This window comes from Lissotriton vulgaris, chromosome 4_1, assembly GCF_964263255.1.
Source record: "Lissotriton vulgaris chromosome 4_1, aLisVul1.2, whole genome shotgun sequence".
Lineage (NCBI taxonomy): Eukaryota > Metazoa > Chordata > Amphibia > Caudata > Salamandridae > Lissotriton > Lissotriton vulgaris.
Genome location: NC_141691.1, coordinates 632317248 through 632331468, shown reverse-complemented (window position 1 = coordinate 632331468; position 14221 = coordinate 632317248). Strand labels below are relative to the sequence as shown.

The 14221-nt window shown below is 48.4% G+C and overlaps 1 protein-coding gene across 1 annotated transcript in view; it reads right to left on the bottom strand.

Moving 5' to 3' along the window:
* MRPL32 (mitochondrial ribosomal protein L32) overlaps window positions 1-14221 on the bottom strand; it is a 122925-nt gene that overhangs the window by 89493 nt on the left and 19211 nt on the right. The gene's annotated exons all lie outside the window — the stretch shown is intronic.

Below are 14221 nucleotides of genomic sequence, written 5' to 3'. Positions count from 1 at the left end.
CACCACAGCTCTCTGATGACTGCCCGCTTCTGGTCTCCCATGGTTCCTTTAAGTATCTTGGTATCCATATCACAGCAGGACCTGCAGATTTCTTCACCAAAAATTTGACGCCCCTATTGGAGCGTTTGCGAAGAGATGTGGCACACTGGGAGCTGCTCCCGCTAACGCTGTTGGGAAAAGAAGCATTGTTTAAAATGATGGCTTTACCCCGTTTTTTGTACGCTTTGGAAAACACACCATACCCAGTGCCTTTAAAATACTTTAAACAAATAGCAACACAGGTGTCCACGCTACTGTGGGGCAATAAACTGGCTCATATAGCGCAGGCTAAACTGCATCGCAGTTGGTATGACGAAGGAATAGCGCTCCCCAGTGTCCAACTGTATTATTGATATAAATATCAAAAAAAGGGAGGTCTCCTGGATTGTCCAATTTGGGACAAGGAGAAAGGAGATAAAGAGCTTACACAGTCCCAGAAATCAGTTTTTGAAAGGACCTCTTGTATACAACCCTCATAACTCAAGCAACTAACGACACAGTAAAACAATATACAATTTCAACAAACAATAAAACATAGAATTCAAACGACAGTGTTTTTGTTAAAAAGTTTAGACAATTTATTACAAATCATTACATCAAATATTTGATAACAGTAGTATAATATCATACATTAAAAAGATATTAAAATGTGCCAATACACATAAAAAGCATTTTAAAATTACAAAGTGCAAAGTTGTCACATAGTGCAAAGTTGTCGATGCAGCGTTTCGGTTTATCACAATATCACCTTCATCAGGACAAGATTCTATAATAATTCGTTCTGCCTCTTGTTTAAATTGGAGGTTTTTCTTTCGTGTTGCCTCATAGGATTAAGACTTCTGTTATAACAATTATGCCACAGATTCCTTGCTTTAAATTTCAGGTACTCTGTGTTGAGGATTAGACCGGAGGGGGCAACCGTTTTCATATTAGATCTGTTGCTATAATTTTGCATGTTTCTTCGTTGGATGCTGATCGTTCACAGCCAAAAGACCCACAGAAGTCCTGAAAACAGGGATATGGAGCCCCCAGAGCAGCGTGACTGGAATCCTTTTAATTCTTCCAGAGCTGTATTGTGGTCTCTTTTCAATTGACCTCGTCAGACGAGATTGCGAGGAACCGTGAGGGGAGCAGGGAGGCCGACTGATTATTACAAGGTCAATTGACCAGCTACTGCGACCCGCTGTATTACACGCGGAGCCGTTTCAAGATGGCAGACGCACATATTTACAGCCGTCAGTTTATCGTAATCCGGCTCTAGCTATGCGCCGGTATGTGCGACACAGCGGAGTGTCCATCCGGGTGATATGCAAACATTTGGTGGCAAGCATGATTCAACAGTATGCTGTGGATGTTACCGTAATGATGCATGTATATGACGGTCCACAAACGATCGAGTGAAACGGTCTAATTAACACTTTCCTACAAGGTTACACGCAACCTCGTGCTGTCCCAAGGCTGCAGGCCCTGCAAGAGGAGATAATTTGAAATGCGACCTTTGTATGAACTGAGATGCCAATATTGTCTACATGCCTGCTTTCCATATCTGTAAAGAGCGCTTTGAAAATGGTGAGCACATTATGACTAGAAAAGGGGGTGTCTTGCTTAATAGCCCAGTCAATTTGGGAGTAGAGCACTGCATATCAATCAAAGATGGCTGTGAAACTTCGGATGAGGGTTGTGTCTGTACTGCGGGGTTCTCGAAAAGATTCGCACACACGGGCTGTCTGGGTAATGCAGGTTTTATTGCTTTGTACAATCGACGTTTGCGAATAGGCACTCTATAAAAAGGTAGGGGCGGGTCCGCCTCCTCCGTCCTGGATCTTCCTCCTGTTGCTCGTTTGTCCCAAGGTCTCCTGGGAGTTGTAGGCCTTTTTCCCGCCGTCTCGCTGGTCTCTTTGCGCCGGTACACCAGGGAAAAAGGAAAGAGAAAGGTCCGTCTCAGTAAAGGTGCTGGGCAAAACGTCTCTCAGGGAAGGGAGTGAGGGGAATCACACGTGCAACCTTCAACCCTGACTGTGGGACGTGAACCCTTGTGAAAACCATCAAGGGTGTGCAGGGGTGTTCTTTTTGTTATGAGGGCTTCCCTCGTCTACCACCTCCCCACGCTGTGTTATCGGACCGTACCTGGGTGAGCCACACTTCCGTGTTAGTGTGGCTGGGCGATGCGCGTCCCGCAGAGCCCCCTGGCTTCCCGCGGTAGTCAACCTCAGGTTCGTTGTCTGGTCCCGCCGCCGCCTTCGCTGTTAGCGTCGTCCTGTAGCTCGGCCTCGCCTCAGGTTCCGTCCGGCTCCACCTTCTTGGTCTCTCTCCGCTGTCCCCGCCGTGCCTGGGATGACCGTGCTGTTCCTCCTCCACCTCCGTCCTACTTTCTCCGTCCTCCTCGTCCTCCGTCCTCCGATCTTCCTCCGTCTTCCGATCTTCCTCCGTCCTCCGCTCGTCGTCTTCCTCCTCCGTCCACTCCGCTCCGCTGTCTCTCCACTCGCTCCACCAACCTCCAACTCCGCCTCCGGGTGTCTTGCACACCTGGCTGGACTCCGGGATGGGCTTTACGTCGTCAGGGAGGGTGTGGCGCCAATCCGACTCCGCCCCCTTAAAGGTGTAGTCCCGTAGGTGCACTGCTTCAGGTCGTCTCGATACGACGTCGGGGGTGTTCCACGCCTCTGTATGCTGGGAAGAAAAGGTATAATAAACCAAGAGATATGCCAAAACTGATATGCGGATTCAACCTAGAGTTTTGCTCATAAGTTAGAAAAACGCATTCCAACCTACGATGTTGCTAATGAATAGCAGTTTATTCAGTTAATTTCAAAAAAAAATTTTTAGACAAATTAATACATTTTATACAACACTACACCATTATATTTATACAACGCTCATTCAACTAGTCATCCATATCACATACATACAAAATCAGGCATCCATATGTACACAGAATTTAAGAATTATCACAAAGGAAAAACAACAAAACAGAAATTAGAAAGGAAGAAACAAAGGCTGCTCATACAATATTCATCTGTGATATACCATCTATCTGTACATATATACAAAACTGGAGGCTAATCATGGACAACTTAAATGATGTCACACATTGTATATACACAGGTTTGGAGTATTCAAATTCACACTTGTTTGAATTTTTCAATTTAGAGAGAGCAGCACTTTGCAAGGGGCCTACGCGTTTCGAGTCCTATACAATGAGGGGACTCTCATCAGGGCCGGGGAAGTTATCTAGAAAGAAAAATGAAATATCTTCGTGTCAGGTTTAAGCTCAAGACCATTTCGGAAAATTATCAGCATGGAAACCAATTCCTTCACTCAGCTTACCCTACTGGTCTGCAAGGCCACTTTACAGGTGTAGAAAGCAGGGATGCGGTCGTTCACGCTCACCGGGGGGGATGACGATGTCACACTAGGGGGTGAAGGGCAGCAGTTAGCCTCCAGTGTGAGCAATGGGCTTCGTAGGCCCCAAAGAACTGGAATTCTTGCAGAAAAAACATCCCAAGTCACCCTTATTCTATATCTTGCCTAAGATACATAAGGATGTAAATAAACCCCCGGGGAGACCAATTGTAGCAGGCTGTGATTCATTACTCGAGCCCGTTGCCAAATATGTCGACGTGTTCTTGAAAGATTTCATGAGCCTAGTAAAATCATACCTACAGGACACGACGGACTTCATTAATAAACTTGAGCCCGTAGAATTTTGTGAGGGCAGGGACATACTGGTCACCCTGGATGTCAATGCCCTTTACACCCAGATACCACAGGATGAAGCCATAGCAGTTCTTACGCATTTCCTGGAGCTAAGAACACGACCAGTACAGGTTCCAACCAAATTCTTGATCGATCTGGCATCCTTTGCCCTAAAAAAGAATTATTTTTGTTTTGGGAACGAATTTTATTATCAGATAAAAGGAGTAGCAATGGGATGTCCCTTTGCCCCTGAATTGGCTATTCTTTTTATGGCTCTCTACGAGGACACTTTCATTTACAACAATAACCCCTTTAAAGATCTCATTGGAGCGTGGCTACGCTTCATTGACGATGTTTTTATGGTGTGGAAGGGCACTGAGGCAGAACTGGAATGCTTTTACAACTGGCTGAACGCACGGACAGGGGATATAAAATTCAGCATATCCTCGTCTAGAGAAAAAATAGCTTTCTTGGACGTGGAGGTCTTTCCTAATGAAGGAAAATTATCTACATCGCTCTTTGTGAAGCCAACAGATAGGAATAAAGCCCTTCTGTTTTCGAGCAACCACCCAAGGAGTCTACGAGAGAATCTACCACTGGGGCAGTTCCTTCGCATCCGAAGGAATTGTGCCCTGAATGAGGATTATAAACATCATGCAAGCAACTTAGTGACAAAGCTATGCGATCGTGGATATCCCAAGAAACTGGTTTCAAACTGTATGAAAAGAGCCCGGTGGACTCCAAGGGAGACCCTCCTGGAACGACGCATTAAGCCCAAGCTAAAACGCCAAGTGTGCGTGACTACGTTCTGTCCGAATGCCAACCAGTTAAAGAAAGTGATAAATCAGAACTGGCACCTCGTAAAAAATCTTGAGGAATGCCTAAGGGAACCCCCCCTCTTTGCATTCAAAAAAGATAAAAGCATTGCCAATTTTGTGGTAAGAGCAGCCACCCCCAGACAAACCCCCCCGACCATCAGACAAATGATGGGACTAAATCCGATCACAGGGCACCACAAATGTGGCACCTGTGTATGCTGTGAGTCCACAATAGAGGGATCTCTGTTCCAGCACAGAGGCATTTCATGGAAACACGATACCCACAGTAATTGTAAATCGAAATACGTGGTGTATGGTATCGTGTGCCCCTGTGGACTCCTGTACATCGGGAAAACCAACCAAGAGGCAAGACAAAGGATTTCCCAACATAAATCCAGATTAAAAAATCGGGTTGAACCAGCTCCATTGGTGAATCATTGGAACAGACTGGGTCATCAAATCAAGGACTTGCAATGGACAATAATCTCCAAGGTGGAGCGCGACCCCAGAGGAGGAGACTGGGATGCCAGACTCTCCAAAAGGGAGGCACTCCTAATTGTAAAGTTCAACACGGCCGTCACTGGCCTTAATGAACTATCAGAAATGTATAAACTCTGAGGTTTCTGGTTGACTCGCTGCCCTCGACAGGGCCCCCTGTCCGTTTTCACATTGTGTCTCAAAACCCATACAAGTACCTGGTGTCCCACCGGTACTTTGTCTGTAGAATTCTGGAAGTATGAGTCGTTGTTCTAACACTGCCCCCGGTTCTTCAATTCAATTTTTTACCTCCACAGCGCCTATGCGCCAGAGAGTAGCGTCCCACCGGGACTCTGTCTGTAGAAACATGGAAGCATGCGTCGTTGTTCTAACACTGCCCCCGTTTTTCCTTTCAGTTTTTTCAATTCAATTTTAACCTCCACAGCGCCCACGCGCCAGAGAGTAGCGTCCCTCCTGGACCTTGCTACATTAATGGCTCTATCTTTGGACCCGCTATCCACAGCGCATGCGCGAAGGATCAGCGCTTCGGAGACGCCGACTGAGACGAGGAAACCACTTCCCTTAGGTATGCTGCTATTTTACCTCCTAAGCGGGGCATTTCTATGCTTGTGTCACCCCGTTTTTAGAGCGCCTTGGTGACTTATATCTCTTGACTCTATTTCAGGAGTTGAAAGAATATTTTCCAGCATTCGTCCAAATTCAAGTGGGACGCCTGCTCATTTAGTCAAAAAGTTTTCTCCACACAGGTACGATTTCCTCATTCACCCAGTGTGTCTAGATAGGGGCTTCAGCTTTCCCAGGCGGCGTTTAGTTTCTCATGCTCCGCCAATTTCATATTCCCCTAAGGTACTCCATACCTCGTTCGTCTCCACCCCTGGTCCTCCACAATTGAAAAAACCTCCTTGGTCCACTTGGAAGAAGCAAGGTAAGAACTTGCCCATCTCAGTATAAATTATGAAGTTCCAGCCCATTGCTCACACTGGAGGCTAACTGCTGCCCTTCACCCCCTAGTGTGACATCGTCATCCCCCCCGGTGAGCGTGAACGACCGCATCCCTGCTTTCTACACCTGTAAAGTGGCCTTGCAGACCAGTAGGGTAAGCTGAGTGAAGGAATTGGTTTCCATGCTGATAATTTTCCGAAATGGTCTTGAGCTTAAACCTGACACGAAGATATTTCATTTTTCTTTCTAGATAACTTCCCCGGCCCTGATGAGAGTCCCCTCATTGTATAGGACTCGAAACGCGTAGGCCCCTTGCAAAGTGCTGCTCTCTCTAAATTGAAAAATTCAAACAAGTGTGAATTTGAATACTCCAAACCTGTGTATATACAATGTGTGACATCATTTAAGTTGTCCATGATTAGCCTCCAGTTTTGTATATATGTACAGATAGATGGTATATCACAGATGAATATTGTATGAGCAGCCTTTGTTTCTTCCTTTCTAATTTCTGTTTTGTTGTTTTTCCTTTGTGATAATTCTTAAATTCTGTGTACATATGGATGCCTGATTTTGTATGTATGTGATATGGATGACTAGTTGAATGAGCGTTGTATAAATATAATGGTGTAGTGTTGTATAAAATGTATTAATTTGTCTAAAAAATTTTTTGGGAAATTAACTGAATAAACTGCTATTCATTAGCAACATCGTAGGTTGGAATGCGTTTTTCTAACTTATGAGCAAAACTCTAGGTTGAATCCGCATATCAGTTTTGGCATATCTCTTGGTTTATTATGTTTAAATGCTCAGCCTAACTGATTAAGAGCAAACTCTCCGTTGTTTTTTGGGAAGAAAAGGTAGACACATTACTAGGCATACCAGGGGGGCCCTCGTCGGGGTCCCCTGCGTCACACATCCCCCCCCTAGGAATCTCCCGATCGGGGAGAGGATAGCGAGAAAGAAAGTCCGCATGGACGTTCTCGGCACCCTTCTGGTGCCGGACCTGGAACCGAAAGGGCTGCAAGGCCAGGAACCACCGCATGACACGAGGGTTGTTCGAAATGTTCCTCGCCATCCATATGAGAGGGGCATGGTCCGTGTATAGCAGGAAAGACCGCCCTTCTAGGTAGTAGCGTAGCTTGTCCACCGCCCACCTGATGGCCAGGCACTCCTTCTCAATAGTCGGGTACCTGACCTCCCGAGGAAACAGCTTCCGGCTGATGTAAAGAACGGGCCGAAGGCCCCCCTCCCCGGTGTCCTGGGACAACACCGCCCCGATACCAAAGTCAGACGCATCCGTGTGCAACACAAAGGGCTTGTTGAAATCAGGGGACGTAAGAACCGGCCTGGTGGTGATGGCCCTTTTAAGAGTCTGAAAGGCTGTCCACATGGCCGGCGTAGGGTTGTGGAAGTCCGGGCGGGTCTTCGTTTTCCTAAGGGTATCGGTCAGGGGTGTCGCGACCTCCGAAAAGGAGGGAATGAAACGTCGGTAGTACCCGACCAGGCCTAAAAAGGCACGCATGTCCTTTAGAGTTTTCGGAAACGGGGTTTCTGCGATAGCCCGCACTTTTTCAACCTGAGGTTCAATTATGCCATGCCCCAGAAGATACCCCAAATACTTGACTTTGTGGTACCCAATTCTGGACTTCTTGGAGTTGACATGGAGTCCCGCGGATGCGAGTAAATTGAACACGGCATCCAGATGGTGCAAGTGAGTCTCCCAGGAGGGACTGAAAATGATGATGTCATCAAGATATGCGGAGCAGTATTGATGATGCCCCTGCAGTACCGTATTCATAAGTCTCTGAAACGTGGCGGGAGCCCCGTGTAGACCGAAGGGCAGAACCGTAAATTCGAACAGCCCCTCAGAAGTAGCAAATGCTGTTTTTCTCCGGTCTTCCTCGCGCAGGGGCACCTGCCAATAGCCCTTGGTCAGGTCCAGGGTACTAATATATTTGGCGTCCCCGAGCTTCTCGATGAGTTCATCGATCCGGGGTATTGGGTATGAATCGAAAGCTGATACTTCGTTTAATGCCCGGAAGTCCATACAGAAACGGCTACTGCCATCGGGTTTAGGCACCATAACTATAGGGGACGACCACTCACTCCTGGAAGGCCGTATTACCCCTAACCTGAGCATTTCTGCCACCTCTTTCGCTATGGCTTCCCGTTTAGCCTCTGGAATCCTATACGGTCGCTGCTTGACCACGGTACCAGGAGGCGTCTCAATTCTGTGCTCTGCCAAGGTGGTTTTACCCGGAAGGTCGGAGAAGATGTGGGCGTATTTCCTCAGAACCTGTCGGAGCCCCTCCTGCTCTCCGTCATATAAGTCCTCACTGATAACCAAGTCATCCATCGTGGAGGAGGGGGTTTTCATGGGATTAGTTACCAGATTCGCTGCCACCGGAGGCGTTCCCAGCCATTTTTTTAAGAGATTTATGTGAAAAATCTGGGTCTTTCTGGAGGTGAGACGGAGCCGATAGGTCGTTTTGCCTATCGTCTCGATAACCTCATAGGGGCCTTGCCACTCGTTACTGAACTTTTTGGCCATTGAAGGCAGTAATACCAGGGCCCAGTCACCAATTTTTAGCGACCTCCACTTCTTTCCCTTATTGTAGTGGGTCTGCTGATGTTTCTGGCTGTCCTCCAAGTGGGTAAAAGCGAGTTCCCTGATCTTTCCTAATTTGTTCCTCAAAGTCGAACTGTATTCGAGAAGAGTTCGGGTTTCTCCGCCTTGTTCCGTTTCCCACATATCTTTTGTCATATCTAGCAAGCTCCTGGGTTGTCTCCCATAGAGCATCTCGAAAGATGAACACCCAAGGCTACTTTGTCGCTGGCCTCTTATCACATACAGGGCTAATGGCAACAATGAGTCCCAGTCGGAGCGGTTTACCTCCACCATTTTTTTCAGGACCGTTTTTAATGTCCTGTTGTATCGTTCGACTAACCCATCCGTTTGAGGGTGGTACACGGACGTCTTAATCTGGTGCAAACCCAACAATTGACAAACTTCCTGCATAACCTTGGACATGAATGGGGTCCCCTGATCCGTGAGGATCTCTTTAGGGAACCCCACTCGAGAAAACAGCTCAAGAAATTTGTCGGCAATGTTCCTGGAGGTGGGCGATTTTAAAGGAAATGCCTCAGGAAATCTAGTGGCGTAGTCCACAATGACGAGAGCGTATCTAAACCCTTTTTTTGTGGTGGTTAAGGGGCCTATCAGGTCCATTCCCACTCTCTCGAAAGGGGTCCCGATGACTGGCAGAGGTTGTAAGGGTACTGCCGCAGGTCGTTGGGCATTTTTCCGTTGACAAAGGTCACAGGTTTGACAATGTTTTTTTATATCACTATAGATACCGGGCCAGTAGAAGTTCCTGAGGACGTTCTGGGTCGTTTTCTCACTCCCAATGTGTCCCGCGAGTAGGTGGGTATGTGCATAGTACATAATTTGTTCGCGAAAACAGGCTGGTACCAACAGTTGCATCGGTTCATCCTTAGAGGCTAGTCTATACAAAAGTTCATCCTTAATCACGAAACTGGGGTAGGTGGGACTAGGATTGGTTAAGCCGACATGGGCCTGTTCCCAGGCATTGATGAGCGTCTCGTCATTGGCCTGGGCGAATCGGAAGGACCTATCTCCTTCCCATGGGCCCGTGGATAACAAGTTGTTTATTGTTTCTCCCTGTTCACTGTCTCGGCGTAACTGGCCTCTGAAGAGGTTCAGGAAGTTCGGATTATCGGTGCCCAGGATCAAAGGTTCGGGTAGGGTATCCATTACTCCCACTTTCACTACCATCTTTTCCATCCCCTCTAGACCTAGGGGAATGTTAGCCACCGGGTACTCTTTCACATCCCCGTGTACGCATTTAATATATACACTGTTCTCCGGTACTAACTGTATTGGCGTCACATAAATCCCTTGGATGACTGATTGCTTACAGCCGGAATCAAGGAGGGCCCTGACCACCACCCCATTAACAGTAACACTCACATGGAAGGAGCCTCCTAGTTCAGCCGAATATAACACCGCCTTTGGGAGATAATTAACGTCCATTGGTTCTTCGTGGGTTCTTTTCTGGGGGCACATACGGGCTATGTGGCCCCACTGTCCACAGTCGAAACACTGCGGGCCCCGAAAAGGGGGGTGTTCGACAGCCGATGGACGGGGAAGAGGAGGGAGGGGTCCTGGTTGAGCCCTCACTCGGCGTTCGGGTCTTGGCGGTCCCTTGCTTGGTCTGTCTGGTTCCGCATTGTGAAGACGGGGTTGGGCCCGGGCGTAGGTGGTGGCCATCTCCATGGCCTGAGCCGTGTTCAGGTTAGAATGTTGGCGTAGCCACCGCTGTGTCCCATATGGAAGGGCTTCCAGATACTGTTCGAGGTATATTTTGTCCATGATTTGGTCTTTGGAGCTCGTAGTTGGCGTAAGCCACTTGTCCGCTGCGGTTTTTAGTCTAAAGAACAAGGTTTTGGGGTTATCTCCGGCTTGTCCCCTCTCCTTGCGGAACCGAACCCTATAGGCTTCTGAATCTAAGCCGAGGTGATCCAAAATCACAGTCTTTATCTGGGCATAAGGGGTGGTGCCATTGCTGTTCGCTACCTGATAGGCTGCCTGGGCCTCTCCACTCAACAATGGTGCCAAGAAAAACGGCCACTTGTCCATAGGCCACCCACAGGCTAGGGCCACCCTTTCAAAATTCGTTAGGAAGGCGTCTGGGTCTTCCCCCGTGACATATTTTTGTAAGGAAATGCCCGCGGGTGTAGGAGGAGCCCTGGTCTCACGGATGGTGACAGTGGCGGGATCTCCCGTAACCCTCATTCCTTCCAGTTGTTGTACCACAGAACTTCGGAAGGTATCCCGGTCCAATTGGGCTGCGGCGAGCTGCTGCTCTACTGCCCATGCCAGCTGTTCTTGTCCCTTCACGAGGGCTTGCAGGATCGCATCCATCGTTGTGTCCTCGATGTTGCTCACTGTTTCACTGCCCGCATTCTCCACCACTTGTGAAACTTCGGATGAGGGTTGTGTCTGTACTGCGGGGTTCTCGAAAAGATTCGCACACACGGGCTGTCTGGGTAATGCAGGTTTTATTGCTTTGTACAATCGACGTTTGCGAATAGGCACTCTATAAAAAGGTAGGGGCGGGTCCGCCTCCTCCGTCCTGGATCTTCCTCCTGTTGCTCGTTTGTCCCAAGGTCTCCTGGGAGTCGTAGGCCTTTTTCCCGCCGTCTCGCTGGTCTCTTTGCGCCGGTACACCAGGGAAAAAGGAAAGAGAAAGGTCCGTCTCAGTAAAGGTGCTGGGCAAAACGTCTCTCAGGGAAGGGAGTGAGGGGAATCACACGTGCAACCTTCAACCCTGACTGTGGGACGTGAACCCTTGTGAAAACCATCAAGGGTGTGCAGGGGTGTTCTTTTTGTTATGAGGGCTTCCCTCGTCTACCACCTCCCCACGCTGTGTTATCGGACCGTACCTGGGTGAGCCACACTTCCGTGTTAGTGTGGCTGGGCGATGCGCGTCCCGCAGAGCCCCCTGGCTTCCCGCGGTAGTCAACCTCAGGTTCGTTGTCTGGTCCCGCCGCCGCCTTCGCTGTTAGCGTCGTCCTGTAGCTCGGCCTCGCCTCAGGTTCCGTCCGGCTCCACCTTCCTGGTCTCTCTCCGCTGTCCCCGCCGTGCCTGGGATGACCGTGCTGTTCCTCCTCCACCTCCGTCCTACTTTCTCCGTCCTCCTCGTCCTCCGATCTTCCTCCGTCTTCCGATCTTCCTCCGTCCTCCGCTCGTCGTCTTCCTCCTCCGTCCACTCCGCTCCGCTGTCTCTCCACTCGCTCCACCAACCTCCAACTCCGCCTCCGGGTGTCTTGCACACCTGGCTGGACTCCGGGATGGGCTTTACGTCGTCAGGGAGGGTGTGGCGCCAATCCGACTCCGCCCCCTTAAAGGTGTAGTCCTGTAGGTGCACTGCTTCAGGTCGTCTCGATACGACGTCGGGGGTGTTCCACGCCTCTGTATGCTGGGAAGAAAAGGTAGACACATTACTAGGCATACCAGGGGGGCCCTCGTCGGGGTCCCCCGCGTCACAATGGCGTACCTGATCTGCAATGAACCAGAAGAGTCCTAATTGAACCAAGGCAGAATCACTTCTTTTTACAACATCAATGGGTGTTCATCTCTACTGTATATTCGGAGGTTGAATATATGACGCCACACTTACCGTCGCTGAGGAGGGGTGTTCAATGTATTTATATCTGAACTGAACGAAAGAAGTGTGTTGCTGCTGAGTCCACCCCGAAGCTACTGATCAGTTTAACCGTGCACACACTACTGTCTAACCACACCTGTGCTGCTACCTATTAAGCTGGTGTGGGTCAGCTAGCCACCCCACGGTACACCTACAACCTAACGAGGGGGAACACACAAGTCCCACGACCTTAAAGCTACGGCGCTCACGAGCCAGCAACTGCAGTCTGAAACCTGTGTAATGGAGACAAAGCAGCAAAAAACCCTGAAAAGGGTCAAATCTGACCACTCAAACCCAAGTTCACCCGTTAAAAGCAAGAAAGACACTAGTGAGGCAATAGATATGATCCTAAGCAGACTAGACGAAGTGAAAGACCTGGCCAAGTCGACCAAGGAAGAAGTAGTAGCAATACGACAAGACATACGTGATACCAATGCACGACTTGCAGAGACGGAGTCAAGGATTAGTCGACTAGAGGATATAGAAGTCAAAACATGTGCGGCTCTGAAGCGTCTGAACATAGCCTCGGACCAAACAACAAGGAAGCTGGCCGAGTTGGAAGACAGGAACTGGAGGGGGAACCTCCGCATTTTCGGAATACCGGAGGGATCCGAGGATTCACAGGGCTCCTGTGTCCAATTCCTGGAATCATGGTTCGCACAGGCTACCAATCTGACCTTCGTCCACCCCCTAGAATTCGACAGGGCCCACAGAGTACCGGGAAGGATCACCAAAACGCAAAAAGGCCCCAGACCTATCATTTGTAAGCCACTGCGATACCAGCACGTGGAACAAATCCTTGCCTTTGTTCGGAAGCACAACCACATCTTATGGAAGGATGCAAAGATCTACATCTCACAGGACTATAGTAAGGAAACGGAGGATGTGAGGAAAGCGTTCCTGGCACTTCGACCAGAATTGAAATCAAGGGGCTATCAATTCGGCTTCGTGGGTCCAGCAAAATACAGAGTGATCGTTTGTGGGTCCCCTCACATCTTTTCAGATCCCATGAAACTCGGGCCTATGTTGGATGACCTAGAAGAGCGTGACATGGACACCAACAATTTGGACAATATGGCGGCCTCTGCCTCTGGCTACAAATGAGTATCCTTTGCTTAAGTTGGCTATGTAAAATTCCATTGGGTATTCTGAAATAACATGACCAAGGGTCTGTCTTTCTGCATAAGGTATTGACAGGGTTGCTGCTCTTTGGTTATTGGAAGGGATCTACTGGTAATTAGATGGTCATCTATTGATATCGTTCAGGACTCCCTCTACACTTATAAACTATGTACTAGCGCACCACTCCTGGACACAACCCATGTAATCCATTATGCTCTTGACTTTACTGTATCACTCATCACACGGAGTGTTTGTCTCAATAAGCGTTCTATTGCCCTAACCTATTATTTCGCTAGGCATTGCATGCCACTGTGGTAGTCTTTAACTGCTCCGCTCTATGTAGGTGGGGGGTTTAGACACTAAGCGATAAGTTATGACCCGTACTTGAAATGCTGCTTTTATGCAGTGTTAGGACTTTTTGTAATGAATATCACAGGTTCCAACAAGTCACTTTCTTTCACAGTTCAGTTCTTAGACTAAGATGTGTCGACTCAGAATAACTGATAATTAGAGACAGCTTATAAATGCCTCCTTTAGCTCTTTCAAAGTACAAAAGCTGATTCACTTATTGTTACGCATAGGGGTTCCTATGCTGAATTGACAGAACTGCGGCTCCAAACCTGAGACACTCCTCTCATGGGACTAGCAGATCTATCACTATGTTTAATGTTTAAAGGATTGTTCCGATGTTTCTACTATATTAGCATGGACGGGAGGGAACACTGTGATTTTCCTCAAGTCACCATGCTTTCTGTTTGCGGTTGGGGAGGGTGGGGTGGGGCATGTGGGAGGATTGGGGGGGGTGTGTGTTGTATGTATTGGTTTTTATTCTCTTGCTTATTTTTTGTATTGACAAGATCTGACGTTTGCATGTCA